The following is an 18,720-nucleotide window of genomic DNA, read 5'->3' as shown; positions in this document are numbered from 1 at the left end:
CAAGTTGTTTATCCTGAGTTATCTACTACCTGTAAATGTACAGTACCTCAAACAGACCGTTAAAAATGGACTAATCAATCGACAAATACCTACCTCCAGTCTCTTCACATACATGTATGCTATGGTCATATCAGGACTGCAGAAGCTCCTTACTTAATGTATCAGATGAAGCTTCCAATCGCAGTACATTCTCACCTTCAAAGTGACTTTCAGGTTTTGAAACAGATATGTCTGGATTTTGTATAGTGTATTCATGAATATGTGTTAATGTGTTTAATTAGTAGATATCGATATACTTGATTAGCTGTTTTGTGTACTTCACACAAATGTGATTTTCTTTTCTTGTGATATGGTTAAACCAGATGTATATGGAATTGCTTTTTACTTAATGATGGATTATACCATTTTTCACCTGTCACCATGGCAACCTTTGAAAAGTTGACATGGTATTTTAAACTGGGCCTGAGGTAGAGCCTCAGAGGAGGAGCTACGTTGATCCTGTCAAACCTGCCTTCATCAGCAACACCAGAATGGAACCGTGGCCACTTAGCACAGGTTGTGGTAAACTCTCACCAACCAACAATCTGCACAATGTTTTGGATCATAAGGTGCCTTCAAACTGCAAAGCAAATTATCACCTTGATTAATTCAAAATTTGGAAAAAAACGTTTTGCAAGATGACTTTTTTTTTTGGCCAGGATGATTTTCTTTTTTATTCCTTTTTTTAATTTGTCAAAACAGTTGAAAGTATTTGTTGTGGCAATACTCATTTCAGCCACAAGAGGCTGAAGTGCAGCCCTGCCACATGTTCTAAATAGGATTAAACGTTCGGTAAATTAAAACAATATTCTTGGTGAAACCTGTTCTTTGGTCTTAAACACAGGAGACCAAATGGTTTATATCAGAATTTGAATAAGGATAACCTTTTGCTTTCTCACTTCCCTCTCAGGGCTTCCGTACTTAATTGGATGAACAGAGATGAGACATAGCTAACTCCCAAAAAAATGTATTTTAAGTGTCAGAATGCAGTATGATTTGGAAAACTACGCCAGTAATTACAAGTTACTAAATATATTTCTAGTGCCATCAATACTTATGCAGAGACTTTGCAGGCAATGCTATTTCTAATAATCCAACCAATCCAAACAGAGAATCACAAGCTGCTGTTAAATGAGCTACCTAAGGAATACTCCAAGAACTGTGTGCAGCTGTTGATGGCTGATCAGCAGCTTTGAATGAATGCAGGCTTCATCATTTAACACCACACCATCCATCAGCCAGACGGACCCCATGTGGACCTGCTATTAGCATGTGATCTGCATCTATCTGGATAAGGAAACAAGACGTGCATCACGTGATAGTACCAGGTGTAAATGGGGTCTAAGTGACACAACTGAGCCCATCAAGCTCCAGGCTTCGAGCTTTTTAAAGTTAGTCATTTTCCTTCCTTGGAGTTCAGTAGAATCCAAACCCCCTGCTGAACGTCTCTGGAGGCGATGCTACCTCGCTGTTGGGCAGAGTGATTGTAGAAGCTGTTGACAAGCTTTCAGCTCTGGGAGTCTTAATGAAGTTTTCTCTTCATGATATCATGTTCTAGTACAATCAAATACAAGTTGCTACCTCCAGAAAGGCCTACTTTTACCTCATTTTCAAACTTACTGTTAACATTTCAGGTGTCCAAGAGCATATGGAGAACATTTTAATTTTTTATATATATATAGTTTATTTTTGTGGGGGATGAATTTTATAAGATTGTTTTTCTCTGCCTCTCAGTCACCGTTTGGTAAAACTGGCCATGTAACCTTTGAAAAAAGATTTTCTAATGATGCAATGTTTCGTAGTAGCTGAGATGTTCTGGCTCTCCCTCTGCCTTGCTCCTTCTGTATCATTTCAAATGTCCTCTACCGTATCTAACTTGTGTTGCTTTCTCTATCCACATAGTATTACTGTCTTTCATTTCACTACAAATTATGCTTGCTTGCTAAACAACATCTGTATAGATATTTACTGCATTTTATCCAGCACAATAAAACAAGTATGGCATCCATAACAGAAACGTGTGAGTGAGTTTTTGATTTCTGTTCTTTGAATTTTTTACAGGGTGGAAGAATCCTGTTTGGTTGTCTGGAACAACATCATAACAAATGATGTGTCAGCTTCAGTTCTCTATCCTTAGAAGACTATCTCTGCACTTTGTTGCGAAGGATCCTCCTGGGGTCAGGCTATTTGGATACAGACCACGCCCTATGATTTACCAATAAAACACCTAAGCAGCTGTGGAACAACTGATTGTTTATCTCCACTGGAGTCAAGGTGCTCAGTGTGACAATCCTTGTTGTGGTATTGATAGAAAGAGAGAGTGTGTTACAGCCTTGAAGCTACTTACGAGGATTAGTTTGTGTGTTTGTCTGCAAGAATCCTCCCTAGATTGCTTATTCCCTTGTTATTCGATCTTTCTGTCTGTGGTTTAAAGTCACTGCGCACTCTCACCATCCCATCGCTGTCTCTGGTGGCCTCCAGCAGCCCTTTTCGTGCCTCTTCTTTCCGGCGTATATACCTTTTCAAACATAACAATGTAAGCATTCTAAGTGGGCCTTGCAATCTTTGTTAATGCAGTAGCTGACAGGAAGTAGACTTGGACCAAAATTGTTGCCCTAGCAACAGAATGACAATGAAAAGGTCCATCGCTTGCAGGACTCATGAACCGGCCTTGTTGGGACCCATGCTGAGAGTGGACCTTGAAAGTTGGCTAACAGCGTGCAAGACAGTTCAAATCCTCCAGTCAGAGGTGGCATCCCTCCTCTGGTGAAGGGAATAAGGCACGTGAGTGTGAGTGAGATCGCTTCTGGGTTGCTGACGTTCTCTGCAGATTTCAAGGTGCTCGTCCAGTATGTCTGAGCAGTCAAGTATGGCGAGAAACCAGGGACGATTGTGTGGGTTGTGGGGTTCCAATATCATTGGAAGGTAGCAACGATAAGTTTGTTTTGTGTTTGGGACATTGTCCAGGGAGAACCTGCAATTTCCAGAGAGACTTTGCCGCTTTTTTGGGAGGTTTCTCTCCGTTTGAAAGGCCCAGTGTAAAAATTGGTGAAATCGCTAAAGCAAGAAAGGATATAGGGAAGTGTTCTCTCCGGCGGCCTAGCAGGAACTGCAACATTATTGGTTGCCTGCCTGGTAAGCTGCACTGAGCTATGGGTAGCCTACTTATATCTATCTGGTTAGTACAAGGGGCAATTCTGTCCCTACCTTCCCTGGACTTTAGAGGCGAAGCCAGTACGGTGAGCAACTGTAGGTTGAAACTGTAAGTGGTGGACGACCGACCACCTCTTTAGTTTATTCACACAGGCCATTGGATTGCCACTTCCAATTCCATTTGGAAGTCGAATAATTCTTTGATTACGTTTTCTACTGTGATTCTCCAAGGCCTTTGTTTTCTGTATCAACTTGGAAACATCTGCTATGAGTTCAGTATTTTCTCTTTCCCTTACTTTGAGCCTGGGGTCTGTGTATAGCTCGCAGCAGCTTCTAGGGATTCAACTTTGGTCACACGGGACAAAACTTTATCCTGGAGTTACTTTAAAGTTTCTTTGTTAGAGATTTACAGTCCGACAATTGTTCCAATCAGTTTTGATTTTGATTGATTAACCGCAAAGTTATAGCAGCATGACTGACCGTATTTGGAACCTGTGGAAGGCTGTAGTGCGACCTTCATGCACTCAGTCCATGCTACTGGAACCGGGATTTCTTTTTTCAGTAATTGTGCATTTGTCAGGGACTATTTTCAGCAGCGGATTAATCCACAATAGGTTTTCTAGTGAGTGGCAGCAGGACACTGTATGCAGGTTTGAGTCAAAATCAACTACAGTGTGTACGTGTGTGTTCATGGTTATGAAGGAAAATGTCAACAAGAGAAATAGTTCAGTATACATCTATCCAGTTCCTGTGTGTGTTTGTGGAACTGGAAAGTACAGTAAGCCACCATACAGAAGTATTCACACAGAACAAAAGCAGGCTGCCATGTTGGCTTTTCACATTGTCTTCACTGAATCTGAGGAAAACACAGGTTTTAAAAGGATTAAATAGACTTTTAAAGATTCCCCCCCCCCCCCCCCCCCCCAAAATGCCACGCTGCACCCTCTCCCACTCCTCCGCTCCATAGCATCTCTCTCCTGCTCTTCTCAGAGTATGTGACCACCTTGGAGATCCGGATCTCTGACCTTAATGGGATTTCTGCAAGACATAAAAGGGGGCTCCCTCCCACACATCAAAGCTGGCCGACTCGCTGTGTGCTGACATGTCCCCCCCCCCCCCCCCCCACACACACACACTCCACCACCCCACCTCCCGTTGTTAGTGCCAGAGCTCTTCATGAAGCCTTGTGCTAATTGTGTGGGTTTGAATTGCGATGTGGAGCAGCTTAGTAACGCCGCACCCTTCTCTTAAGTTTACCACCCGGTTTTACAAGCTGGATAATGGCTCATTTATGCCACAGTGAAGTGAATCAGATTACAATTTAAGTCCAAATACACATAATAAGAAATCTGACGTGGTAACTTTGTTGTACATATACGTTAAGGCTTGAGAGCAGATGCTCATAGGACGACGGGAAATGTATGGAGCTAAATCCAGGTCAATAGTTTTGATCATTTGAAAAAAAAATTGAACCTGAAAGTTCAAGTTGTGGTCTTGAACATTGAAAAATACAGCAATGTATTCAAAATAAATATAAGAGAATGAAAAGTTTTTTGGGGTTGAATATAATTTAGATTCAGTTCTGGAATTGTTTTGAATAAAATATTTATTTTCATTTTTCACTTTCATATATATTTTGATATTTGAGGTCTTATATTTTTTACTTTCAGATTTTATATTTTCAGATTCAAATCTAATTTTTTTCACTTTCAGATCGGTTTTTTTCAGTTCAGACTTTTGTCCCTGATCTGGTGTGGGGGGCGTGGCATCAACTGAGAGGGGCGTGTAATCATGAGAGACAGCATAACAACTTCTTTGTCCTCAACCACGTTGCCTTCAGGTAAGGTAGGCACCGCGAGAATTATGATTCAACACTTTCTATACACCATATTCACGTGAATGCAGTGGGGAAAACTGTGAGCGCCAGCTATCCTGAAGGAAACTTCGGTGAGGGGACCAGCTACTGGCTCGATTAGTCTTTCGCCCCTATACCCAGGTCGGGCGACCGATTTGCACCTCAGGACCGCTATACATATTACTAAGTGGAGGAAAAGAAACTAACCAGGATTCCCTCAGTAGCGGCGAGCGAAGAGGGAAGAGCCCAGCGCCAAATCCTCGTCCGGCGGGCGGATTGGGGAAATGTGGCGTACGGAAGACCGCTTGCCCGGTGTCGCTCGGGGGCCTGAGTCCTTCTGATCGAGGCTCAGCCCGTGGACGGTGTGAGGCCGGTAACGGCCCCCGGGGTCCGGTCTTCTTGGAGTCGGGTTGTTTGGGAATGCAGCCCAAAGTGGGTGGTCAAATCCATCTAAGGCTAAATACCGGCACGAGACCGATAGTCAACACGTAAACACTAGCCCTATTTTTAGGCCTCTGCTCGAAAATTGCTTTCCCATACTAAAAAGACTGTAATTCTATAACTACAAGGTCTATTTTAATAATTTTGATGGTATAATACAGGTAACACTTGTGAGATGTGTTCAGATGTGTAAATATTGTGTATATGTTACTGGTTAATAGTGAATGAAGATGGCACACAGCTCAAATTGAAAAGTTTCAGGTTCGCCTGAAAAAAAAGCACTGAAAGCATGAATATCTTTTTTTAATAATGCAGGTGAAAGCTAAACTATATAACTATATATTTCACTTGTTTTATCACTAATAGTATTCAATCTATCCAAATACAGCAGTTTGGCATCATTTTGAGAGCCTGAGGCCTCTCTAAGGCCTCTCTGTGTCTGTGAACCATGCATCCCTTCTCGTCTGCCTGTGTGTATGTGGAGGCTATAACAGCCTATGATTGGTCAATTCGAGACTATGACACCTTGTTTGACGTGTCAGAGTCTCAGGAATGCAGGGTTGGTAACGTGGGCTTGATTGACAGAATCGTTAGCCGGAAAAAGCTCGTCTGATCCCGCTTTCACCAGGAAACAGTTGAAAAAACACAGGAAATACGTAGCAACAGTGTTTTTAGCTGGCAAAACGGAATATGAATAATTTTTCTTCATGATTCGTCTCAAGGTACGAAGCATTTATGGTTTCTTCTGCGGTGGAGCGGCTTGGTTTTTTGGTGCTTGTTGGCTGTATCTTTGTAATGGTTTCACGGAGATACATTTGGAAGATATCTGTGGACTCTGTGTCGAATGCTCGTGCTTTTTGCTATCTCGGTTGACCATGTTAGCGGTTAGCTTTTTGTTCGCAGCTTTGTACGGAGTGCATGGCTCGCCGAGTCATGGCGAAAAATACGTGATATTGTGGTACGTCTTCTAGATATGATATTAGTTTGTGTATAATTGTGTTTGCAGTGTGTAAAATGGCTTACATGATGTTTTTGCCCAGAACTTTCTTCGTTAAATCGGTATATAATATGTAATAATATAATATATTCATTATATTTGTGTATTGTGTATGTATATTTGTTTCTGAAAAGTGCATTCTACGACACTCTCTTCGCTAAACGGTCTCGCTTGAACCCCAAATGGTCCTCGCTCGGGCTTGAAAGGTTTAAGGGAAAGTTGAAAAGAACTTTGAAGAGAGAGTTCAAGTTCGAGAGGGCGTGAAACCATTGAGAGGTAAACGGGTGGGGTCCGCGCAGTCTGCCCGGGGGATTCAACTCGGAGCCGGGGACAGGGACCTTTCCCCGGCGCTGGCTGGCCCTGGCCGGGCGCATATCTTCCGTGGCGGTGCGCCGCGACCGGCACTAGATCGGCTTGGAAAGGCTCGGGGCTGTAGTATTCTGTTTCTACTGACATTTAAGTGTCTAAGTAAAATGAATGATACCAGTTTGTCTCATAGGGCGCGGTGGGCGTCCATCTTTAATGTTCTCGTGTTTCACACTCTCCGGCGCACATTGCTGACATCATCACAACATGACGGTTACCTGAACCGGAAGTATCCAACATACTATAGGGGCGAAGGTGCTTTTCAGCGCCCCCCGCCCGGACCTCACCACTTCCCGGGGCCGTGGACTAAGTGCTCGCTGCGCCCGCTCTCGCTGAAGGGGGGACGGGGCCCCCTGCTCCCGGCGCGACTGTCGACCAGGGCGGACTGTCCTCAGTGCGCCCCAACCGCGTCGCCGGGGCGGGGATCAGCTCACGTAAAAGGCATCAGGGGTCTGCGGCGATGTCGGCAACCCACCCAACCCGTCTTGAAACACGGACCAAGGAGTCTAACGCACGCGCGAATCAGAGGGTGAAGGGCGTAATGAAAGTGAGGGCCAGCGTGCCGGCTTAGGTGGGATCCCGGCCCCGCGGCATCGGGCACACCACCGGCCGTCGGAAAGGTGGAGCGTGAGTTTGTGCGATAGGACTCGAAAGATGGTGAACTATGCCTGGCGCTCAGAGTTTTTTCCCCACTGCATTCACGTGAATATGGTGTATAGAAAGTGTTGAAACATAATTCTCGCGGTGCCTACCTTACCTGAAGGCAACGTGGTTGAGGACAAAGAAGTTATTATGCTGTCTCTCATGACTACATGCCCCTCTCAGTTGATGCCACGCCCCCCATGCCAGATCAGGGACAAAAGTCTGAACTGAAAAAAAAACGATCTGAAAGTGAAAAAAAATAAGATTTAAATCTGAAAATATAAAATCTGAAATTGAAAAATATAAAACCTCAAATATCAAAATATATATGAAAGTGAAAAATGAAAATAAATATTTTATTCAAAACAATTCCAGAACTGAATCAAAATTATATTCAACCCCAAAAAACTTTTCATTCACTTATTTTTATTTTGAATACATTGCTGTATTTTTCAGGTTCAAATATTTTTTTCAAATGATCAAAACTATTGACCTGGATTTGGCTCCATAGATTTGACTCCATAGAAACAACAATACAACTTTAATGCGATGGACATTAGTGTGCAGGCAAAGCATGTAACATCATTGTACTCTTTTTCTGTCTTTAAGCACTTGGTTAAAATACTAAAGATCGTGCATCTTTTAGTCGGCTGGTTTCATCAAGCAGTCGTAGCTGAACCTACAAAAAATATTGTGCCATAATTTGTAAATATCCGACGAAATTGCTTCGTATGTTATCCACGTAATCATGAACGAAGAAGTACAAAGACCGCAAAAGACCAAACAGGTTCGGGAGTGGAGGTGGATGGGTCTAAAAATGAGTAATCTTTCATGCAGGAGACCACATTTCGTTCCCCGTGGGAAACGAGGAGTCAGTGTTGATTTTTTGGTCATGTAACTTGCGTAGTTACTTTAAATCAAACGACGATCTTTTCCTAAACCTAGCCAAGTAGTTGTGTGGCCTAAACCTAACTGAGTTGCTTCTTGTGAAGTTTATTTTGAAAAGACCGTATGCATCATAGAGAAACAAATGAAAAATGAAGAGTAACATATCATATGAACCGTTTTATGTTACCTTTGTTAGCCTAGCCCTGACAAAATATGGTCCCAGCCGATGCCCAGTGACTTCTCCACAGAGGTTTTATAGTATAAAACCATCACACTTCCTGGATTAGAAAAGAATATAACCAGTAAACACAATATCGCAGCAATTCTGTCCATCCATCAGGTGTCCATCCATCAATCCACTGTCCGCCTCCTTTGCGGGGGGGGGGGGGGGGGGGGGGGGAAGTGGCAGCAACCTAAGCAAAGTAGTGTACATCATATTTCATATGCAATCCGTATCAATTGAAGAGTCTTCATCAGGATTTGCAATAATCTAGCATGGAGGTAACAAATGTGTGGACTAGTTTTCTGCATTGTTTTGATATGGGATGTGCCTTCTGAGATCATTGTCCATCAGCACATTTATTATCTCCATCATTGTCTCTTATGCACAGAGAAAAAATGTAAGCGGAGTAATACAACTATGCGACACTGTGAAAGAGCCAGTTTTATATTTTTGAGGAGATTATTTTCATAGACATGTTGTTAAGTGTGTGATCGGCACTGCTCTTCCCGAAGTTGGCATGGATCTCATCTGCTGTCCACGTTTGAGGACAGGTTGTTTGGTATTACACCAGTTGGTTCACCATCGCTGATGAGACCCACCCACACTGGGAATGTGAAAGCATTTCACCCTATCTCTAGAGTGAGCCCAGCCTCCCTGTGAAGGACAAAACATGTGTTCTTGTTCTCTTTCCTTTGGAAAACATGTGTGTTGGGATCAGGATTTGTCTTCCCCAAAGTGTTCCTTATACCAACCGAGAAACATTCTGAGGATGGGCCACAGTTCTCTCTCCTCTGCTGAAAATAGTCCCCGACAGTTTGCCAGAACCTCCAGGGATCGCCAGGAGTCCACCTTTGGGGCCATGAATATCGAAATACAAATGTTCATGGTAACCTATCACAAACTTGTCAAAATATTCAACTGTGGACACCCCAGACAAAAATGTAGTTTTTCATGCACCGGTCAATATTGAGATTTTGGGCTATTATATTTCCATAACGTCTTCTTTTAGACTGGTGGAAAGAAAACATCCAAAATACACATTTAGGTGTTTAGTTCACTATCTTGTCTAATTTCTCCTAAATTCACCAAAAGTTACCATTAGATAATGCATAATTTGCATATTCAAACAGAACATTTCTGAAAATGTGTAAAACAAAAAAATATTGTGTTAATGTAAAAAATCAACTGGGTTTCAGGGTGACATGTCTAATTTTATGTTTTGACCCTATTCACACCTGTAGAGTCTCTAAATGTCTGTAATGTAACTAAACGTCTCTTTAAAGGACGTTTCCTCTAAATGAGTTTGTTCTCAGACTCTGATCCATAAATCTCCACTTCAGCAGCTCTTACATTCACCAAACTTTACACTTTCATTCCTCTCTGTGTGCTGAAGGTTCACACAGAGGGGTTCGTTCACACATATTCTTCATAGTCTCAACATATACAACATTGTATTACTAAAAACATGGAGAAAATAGATTTCTTTATGGTTTTCTTTATGGAGTGATGCAAAGAGATATCCAAATGTCTCTCTGTAAAAACCCTTTCACTCTGATATGTCAACTAAATGAAACCTGGTTTTATCCAATGTTCAGAATTATGTTCAGGAAATGTGTGCAAATGAGCACATATGATAAGAAAATGCCTCATTGCATATTGAGTCATATTGAGTAATGATATCCTCTCCTGGGAACACATATGATAAAGGTAAATGCAGTAGAAATTGTGTGTTGTGTTTGTACTCAACATCTTGAGTCCATCTGGATTGAGGACGGGGACGTTAGACTGTGAGCCCTGTTGCTGTGTGACCCTCTGTTTCTAACAGACCAGCAGAACACTGACAAGGACACCCCACGATAAACACACTTTCTAAAAGTAGGATATACCACCACCAGTGCACCACCACCCCTCCCCCGCCCCGAACACACACATATACACAGACCCTCCAGACAGACACTTCCCCGGACCTCTCGAGCAAATAACCTAAATATCCCACTTCTTGTGTCAGGAAGTGCTACTTCCGGACGTCTCCAGAGAAGAGGCAAGGAGACAGTCCCTCCTCTGGCTTCTCTCTTCCTCTCATTCCGTACATTCAACACTGCCAAACTATCCACTGAAATGTTTTATGGCTAATTGCACCCGGCAGTTATGAGCTATATATTTTGAATTCTTTAGCACCTTCACGGTCATGATAAACATGCTTAGTTTTTCACATCCTCGTATCAGTCATGCTGCTACTTCAGTTCAAACTGAGGCTATTTCCAACATAAATTCTCTCAAAACTAGAGCTGTAACTATTATATTTTTATATAGAATCCACAGGAATCCTGTGAACACAAACAAAATAAAATGACATCATCCTTAACTGGTGCCCTTTAAGATGCTGTTCAACAACAGCAGATTATTCACATCTAGTAAACAGCTGCAATGTTTTTATTTAAATTATTTCCTTTTCCTGGTATTACCATTAACAGTTTTTACTCATTTAAAGGGTAACGTTGATATTTTCAACCCATGTTTTTGTGTCTAAATGACTAAACGGGCTGCAATGTAATCATGCAATGCTGCACTCTCAATGTTTTTGCCACTGACAGACTCAGATTGTTAATATAAGTGTGTGACAACATTATGGAAAGAACCCTAAGGAGAAATAAACCCTTTTTCTTTACAACTAACTCTGACAACCAGGGGCGGCTGGTGGAACATGTTCTAGATGGGCTGTGCCACATCCAATCAATTTCAGCAAACATCCCAGAATGATTTAATGCAAAAAAATAAAAGTATCAAACACGCATTACTACTTTACAGTTAAATATTTAACTTTTATTCCAACATGAAAAGAATCAGTAAATAACACTTTGACAAACACGTCAGGACATCTTATTTTAGTCACCCTCACAGGGAATTCAGTATAATATATATATATATATATATATATATATATGTATATATATATATATATATATATATACTGTATATATATATATCATATAGTAATATTCAGTATAATATAAAACACACACACACACATATATATATATATAAAAAATATAATATAATATAATATAACATGTGTATGTATTGAGATGCCCCTATGGACCTTGTTATAGGAGGTAAAGATCAGGAGAAGTAAACATGAATTATGAATACTGATGTTAAATTAAGCTATGATGAGTTTTCACTGTTAATTTACCATCTCTATTAAATGTTGATGTCTCCATGACCAAGTTAAGCAGATGAGACTGAGGACAACTATGTAGAAGAAGATGTTCACTTTGCCTAATATGTAGCTTGACAGAGTTCTCCATGTGTGCCCTGGTGTTCTTATGTTTCCTTACCTCCTCATCCCTCATTCCCTACCTGGTGTTCTCATGTTCTCACTCCCTAACTGTCCATGCTGGATCTGTCCCCGTTGTTTTAAAAAGCTAAATAAGTTATTAGCATGACGTCATCCAGCTAGCCAAACCTGTCTGGTGTTCAGCTAGTAGAGAAGCTTCGCATGTACTGCTTCCCTTTCCTGCTAGTCTGCTGTCTGATTGTGAGGTTAGGCTGATCTGGGATCAGCTCTTTCACTGCAGTTTATCCGCCAAAGTTCTCCTCTCAAACGAGACTTGGAGGAGTAGGCGCAATTTAGGGCGATACAGATTCTGCCCATGCTGAATGTATTTGAGGGCGCTGATTGGCTAAATTGTATGTCACACATTTATATCTTTAATCAGCAATTGGCTAAACTGCTTCATAGACCCGCCTCCTGTGGGGGCTTTCTCCAGCGCCCCAGAGAGGACGAGCAGGAAAAGCATATATTTTGCGCAGATATCATATTTTACACATATTACTGGGTGCATTCCATATTTCACAAACACAAATATTGCCAAGTTGTATAATTTATTATTATTTTTTTAATTTTTAATTTCTGTCTCCCTTCAACGAGCCACCTATCGCATGATTTTCAGCAGTTAGCATCACAAATGATATCACTAACGTGAATTACAGATGCACCTTGCTAGCTTTAGGTAATCTTGTATTTGTTGAGCTTCACTCTTCCCCCAGCTCCACCTTATCGCCCAAATATGGTCACTTCTAGTTCCAAGAAAAACAAGATGGTGAAGCCCAATGCTTAACTCAATGCTTCAAAAACCAATGGGTGAAGTCACAGTCACTATGTCAACTACGTAGAGGCAGAAGGGGTCCAGAAGGTTGGTGGTTCAGCCCCTGGCTCCTAAACTGTCTGCATGTCCAAGTGTCCTCGAGCGAGACACTGAACTCCAAATTGTTCCCTGGGTATGGCAACCCACTGCTCCTAAAATATATTATATATTATTAATTATGACATATATTGTGTATATATATATACAGTATATATGTCTACACACATATATATGTCATTGTGACATGTTCACGATTGACATGAAAGCGAGGAACTATTGGAATATGCTCTGAATCAGTTAACATCCATTCAAAGGGTAATGTTTGCCGGGCTCTGATGCGTTTCCTCACCCTTTGAGAGGATATAACTGCTTCCCTCTTTGTGTCCTGTCATAAGTCACAGACTGCCCATCTATGCATTCTTACTTCCTCCAGGAAGGTGGAACGGTGGAAAAAAAGAATGTCTTAAAGCAAAAGGTACCAGGATGGGATATATTGTTTCCAGTGATTTACCAGTGGCCTGGAGGATGGAGGAGGGTGGTGGTGTGTGTGTAAAAATACTAGCTTCACCTTGAGCAGCTACAACAGAAAAATGCTGCATCATTACTAACAATCAAATGTCATAGAACATCTTCATGGAATGGACCTGGGCCATGACCAACGTTTCCTTGGTAGAGCATGAAAGCATCGGGGAATGAATAAGATGCCAGTGTACCATTGTCCACTGCAGTAACTGGATCCAGCGTGGTTAGCTGAGTAGTTGTTTAAAGGTATGAGTCAGGTGTCGTGAAAGAGTCTCCTGACTACACACCCTGAAACTGGGTGGATGTTCTCATCTCTGGTTTCCAGAACTGACCGTAGCAACCTTTTCTGTGTGTGTGTGTGTGTGTGTGTGTGTGTGTGTGTGTGTGAAAGCACTGAGGCTACACTGGTGGGAGGAATGGTGGTGTCTGAAGAACGTGTGCTGGTTTGAGCAGCGGCAAACACATTTGTGTTGTAGTTCAGCGAGTTTTTAATTTACGCACTACATTAAAGAGTCATTTCTCCCAAGTAATGCCCACGCATGTCTTCTGTCTTCCCTGTTGTGATATCTGCCCATGCAGACATTGCAGTATTGGTTTGATTTGTACAATAGAGAATAAACTGTTCTCTGAGGATGAAGAATTGGCAATCATGGCATGTAGAGTGTAGAGCCAGTCCTCCTTCAGTCAGAGGATCGGTGGTTCGATCCCCGGCTCCACTAGTCCATGTCGATGTGTCCTTGGGCAAGACAATTAACCCCAAATTGCCCCTGTAGGCTGTTCCTGTGGTGTGTGTTGTATGAAAGTTACATAGTCCTGATGGGCAGGTGGCACCTTGCATTGTAGCCCTGTCATTAGTGTATGAATGGGTGTGAATGGGTGAATGATGACATGTAGTGTTGAAGAGCTTTGAGTGGTCGAAGACTAGAAAAGAGAAATACAAGTACAGTCCATTTACTTTATGCTAATCACATGCTGTTTGGGGCCAAAATCATGCCTTTTTTCTTTATAAAGAATGCATATATGTATTTGAGTAAATCATATTTAATAGACGTTAGGAGAGACAAGTGAGGAGTCTCTGAGAAAGAGACGGGCAGTGAATGCAGAGGGTGAGAGAGAAGATATTACAACAACACATCGTCAACATTCATTTTCAGATGTTTTGTTATCATTTTAGCCTCTTCTGTTTTTTTTCAGATTGTAGTGTGAATCATTCATTGTAACATTTCACCTGATTCTCATGCTTGCCAGATCCTTCGTGGTACCGCCCTCTGACATAGTTTTAAAGATTTGGTTATCTAAATTTTTGCTCTTGAAATATTGTAAAATGCACAGAGTTAAATGAGGGAAATACATTTTCTTTTCTGAGGGTCATACCTCTTTTGGACCATGGTATTTCTAAAACCTGCGTGCGACGGTCCTGTTCTAATACAACTGAAGCTATTGCAGCATCTATGCTAACCTCTTCAGGGGCCGCCGTGTCCACTCGTGCACACCTAAGCCACGCCCGTAACGGCCAGTAGCTCCTCACAGGGCGCCGATCGTTCTGCAACACTGTGGGTTCGGGCACGAAGCCTGGCGAGATGGATTTTCCTGCAATGTGTGATCTGGTGAAATCGCGAGGGAAAGATTATCCTGCTCTCCTTTCCTACTGAAACAGCTTGACACTGTACCATGGCAGCTGCCCAACATGATACAGGACAAGACACGAGCAATAAACTGTCCAACTAGCAAAAAACAGGATTGCCAATCACAAACCAGCTCAGATATGTAAACCTGGAGTAAACCTGTGGAGGGCTTTCACAAAGACAGCGTAACAGTTCTGCTAAAGTCAAGGTTTGGTGAAGAACTGTTTATTTACAGCAGGGCGACTGTCTTCAGTCTTGGAGTGGACACAAGCATGGCACGCAGTCCAGAGACAGGAGCCCACTGACTCACTTCCAGAGGGTTCCGTTCCTCAGTGACTCTCACCAGAGCCCAGTCATCGAGGAACAATCCCCCCCTCCCACACATCCTCCTCTCCTATTACTCTTTATGTGATTCATTTGGGCCTCAGTTTGCCCCCCGCTTCACATCTCATAGCGGTCATCCCTTCTCTCCCCCCTCCTCGGCTTTGAGCATGATCTCAGTTTAATGAGGCACAGAGTCAGAGGGCCGACCAAACCGCAGCGGCGACGAGAGCGCCCCCTCTCCACTTGCCGCTCAAAAAAACACTCCAAAGTGGCAGAATTGTGCATCACTCACATTTACACAAGGATCAAAGACACATGCTGCTATTCCAGAAGATGCGTCTGCACATTCTTTGGCAGCCGAACAGTGAGATGAGTCAACAACCCGGAGGGAAAACACATCCTCGTGGATTCATGACGAATGAGATCGCTATGCACCGGAAAAGATGTTTAAAGTTGGCAGAGAAAGATTTGCTGTTGGCAAAAAAACAATCTCCGGTGATAACCTGGATCTGGTTTTAAGGGGAATTCCACCTCATGTGTCTCGTGACAAAACACACGGGACATGGGAGTTTGAGACTGCCACTCACCCAGGAGGGATCACTATTTATGTACACGGCATAAGCACCTACTTTTGATCCAATGCAAAGGAATTCTGAACTCATTCGCAATGCTTGTTGCAAGGTTTTCTAGGATTATTCAGTACGCTGAAACCAAACGGAATAAAACACACACACCTTATTTACAGTGACAGTGTCTCCTGCTTTTTCCCAAGATTCAGCCCGACGTTGCTATATAATCAGATATGTGATGACTTTCCATTGGAATTTAAAACAGGGTCTTGAGGGTTCGAGCAAAGTTTGGCAGCACGATTTTAATACTTGAAGACAAAAATAGGACTTTGGGTCTCCCTGCTGGAGTTCTGAACCACATTAAAAAAAGGTGAAGCGATCCAGCACTGCACTGGCATCTAGTGGAAGCTCAGGGGACGTCACGGAGGATTTCCTCGTTGCAGAAGAAGCAGAATCATTATGAAGTCACCATCATTTGTTGCAACACTAACATCTATTCCCTTGTGTCAAAGCTGCTTCATAAAAAGATGTCTTCAAAGTGTCATGTGTCTGTAGTTTTTAAAGGCTATAGCTAAAGGCAGCTAATGTAGCTGTGAAGAAAGAATACTGACGTCAATCTTATTTTGAGCTATTTTACAAGTTTTCCAGTTTTGATTGTGGACTTTCGTCAAGTTGAATTATCTTTACATTTAAATGCTGTGGCATCTTTTTGCAGTTAAATGCCTGGTGTTGGACCACACACACAAACAAGTAGTTTTTGAGTGTCACACCTCCTCTCCTGTCCCATTGAAGGTTGTTTTTCACAAGGACTACATAACAATATAAGTCTCCATAATATTATGCAGCAGCTCCATGGTAACCGGGCAGGGCTTGGCGGAGGCCCTGTGCTCCCTCAGCCACAGATCCTATATGGCCCTCTGCATAAGTATGGTATGCAACAATTACTCGAACATGTAAAACACATAGGCGAGAGCCTGTCTATACATAGGGGCCCTTTACTTGTACGTGAAACGTTACAAATGAAAATGGATTAAATTGAAACAGGCTGTGGCTTCACTGACATTGGATGATTATTATCTGGTTATATCTTTATGCATCCAGATGTTGCCCGTTGCTTCTCGGGGAAAGATGAAGGGACCAAACAATGGTCCTGGTTGGGCAACGGAAAAGTCTGCCGAACACTTCTGTGAATCTGTGGTTTTGGCCGAAGTCACAATTCAGTCATAAATCACACCAAACACATGCTGTTCTTGAGCCCAAAGCATAAATGGACTAACCAGGGTTTTTGCATGTTTCAGCTCATTTATTACAAAATTGTGTTGTCATAACCCAGCTATGACAAATATGGAAAGGACACAATGGAGGATGGTAAATTAAATGTATAAATTATAAGGAAGTAAATAAATGGTTACCATTGTGAAGTGTGTCAGTCTGTAACATCAGTAATGTAAACATGAATGTGTGTGGGGTGTTGTCAGCGGAAACAAAAGAAGACCAAACCAAGGCATAAACGGGCAGACACTGGCTGCGATGAGTCCATGTGAGCAGGAGAGACCAGAGCAACACTGGAGCAGGGCTTTTATTCCCTAGGAGCTGAAAAATAGCTAAAATAATATACGACCTTCGTAAATAATACCCTTCCTGTAGCACCCCACCACATCATCAGCAACCCCATTAACTGAGAAGCATTTTAAGAAGACAGACACAAAAAGAACAGGTGAATAAAACAATACGACATGGCAATATATGCAGTTTGAAAGTACCACTGGTGATTAATCAATGCAGAGGTGCACGTGATAACGCATCAGCAATAATGTTGTCTGTTCCTTTAATATGTCTAAAGTCAAGGTTGTAAGCCTGAAGGAACAACAACCACCGTGTCAGCCTCTGGTTTGGGCATCTGATGGAATGCACAAAAATCAGAGGATTGTGATCTGTGTACACCAAAATCGGCCCTCCTGTTCCTACACATTAAAATGTTGTAGGGCCCAAGCCTCCTTCTCAATCAATCCTTCTAATTTCTCTGATAATGGTTACTTTTTTTTGACTGGCCTCACCAATCCCTGGTCGTCACTCTGAAGCAAGATGGCACCTGCTCCCACCTGGCTGGCATCTACTTGGAGCATAAACACTTGATCCAAACAAGGAGCAGCTAGCACGGGAGAAGAGCACAACAGAGATTTCACATTATCAAAAGCTCTCTAACATTCGGATGACCAAGCAAATTTCACCTTGGCCTTGAGCAGTTCAGTGAGGGGGAACACAATAGTAGAGAAGCTTTTACAAAAACTCCTGTAGTAACCCAATAAACCCAAAAACCTTTGTAGTTCCTTCTTTGTCATGGGTTGTGGATATCCGGCTATTGCCATGACCTTGGCCTGAACTGGGGCTACATGACTTCTGACATACCACACGACGAGGTATGTCACTGTAGCACTTGCAAAGTCACATTTGGCCAAATCAATGGTGAGCCGCGCTTCCGCCAAACGTTCAAACGGTGCGCGGATGCCAATTATCGCTGTAGATGACCAAATCCTCAAGATAAACAGTACAACCTTTTAACCCGGACACAACGCGATTCATCAAACGCTGAAATGTTGCGTTGGCGTTCTTTAACCCAAAAGGCACCACTTTATAGGAGTAAAGACCCAACGGTGTGATAAATGCTGAAATTTCCTGCGCACGCTTGGACAAAGGAACTTGCCAATACCCTTTAAGCAAATCAAATTACTAACCAACTTTGCAGACCCTTCCTGATCTATACAGTAATCCATACGTGGCAAAGGAAATTAATCATGTTTCATCACAGAATTCACTTTTCTCATATCAGTGCAGAATCTAGGTGTTCCATCCTGCTTGGGCACCAAAATACATGGAGAAGCCCAACTAGATGATGTAGGTACAGCGATGTCGTTTTGGAGCATGTAA

The 18,720-nt window shown here is 42.3% G+C and overlaps 1 pseudogene; it reads right to left on the bottom strand.

Moving 5' to 3' along the window:
- Positions 1-18,720, bottom strand: part of LOC142931877 (uncharacterized) — a 46,485-nt pseudogene that overhangs the window by 11,510 nt on the left and 16,255 nt on the right.

This window comes from Anarhichas minor, unplaced genomic scaffold (assembly GCF_050575085.1).
Source record: "Anarhichas minor isolate MPS153535 unplaced genomic scaffold, ASM5057508v1 ptg000055l, whole genome shotgun sequence".
Lineage (NCBI taxonomy): Eukaryota > Metazoa > Chordata > Actinopteri > Perciformes > Anarhichadidae > Anarhichas > Anarhichas minor.
This window is presented reverse-complemented; position numbering and strand designations above follow the sequence as displayed.